Raw genomic sequence first — 275 nt, forward strand, 5'->3', positions numbered from 1 at the left:
CCCGCGGCACCAGCCTCCCTGGGTCGGTGAGGCGGGGGAGGACAGCGTGCGGGGGGTCTCATGGCTTTGGGAACATGAGCACCGTCACGAGAGTGTCATGAGATGGATGTGGGGGTCTGACCCTGGCACCAGTGCCTGGTTTATTTCTGCAGACCTGTTTTTCGTCCTAACCAGCCAGCAGACGGATCCTGAGCAGAGCAGATGAGGGGGTGGCAGGGCAGGGCAGCGACTGTCCTTACGGCCAGCGAAGGTAGAGCGGGAGAGACGCTAATCCC

This window comes from Eurypyga helias, unplaced genomic scaffold (genome assembly GCF_000690775.1).
Source record: "Eurypyga helias isolate BGI_N326 unplaced genomic scaffold, ASM69077v1 scaffold24960, whole genome shotgun sequence".
Taxonomy (NCBI): domain Eukaryota; kingdom Metazoa; phylum Chordata; class Aves; order Eurypygiformes; family Eurypygidae; genus Eurypyga; species Eurypyga helias.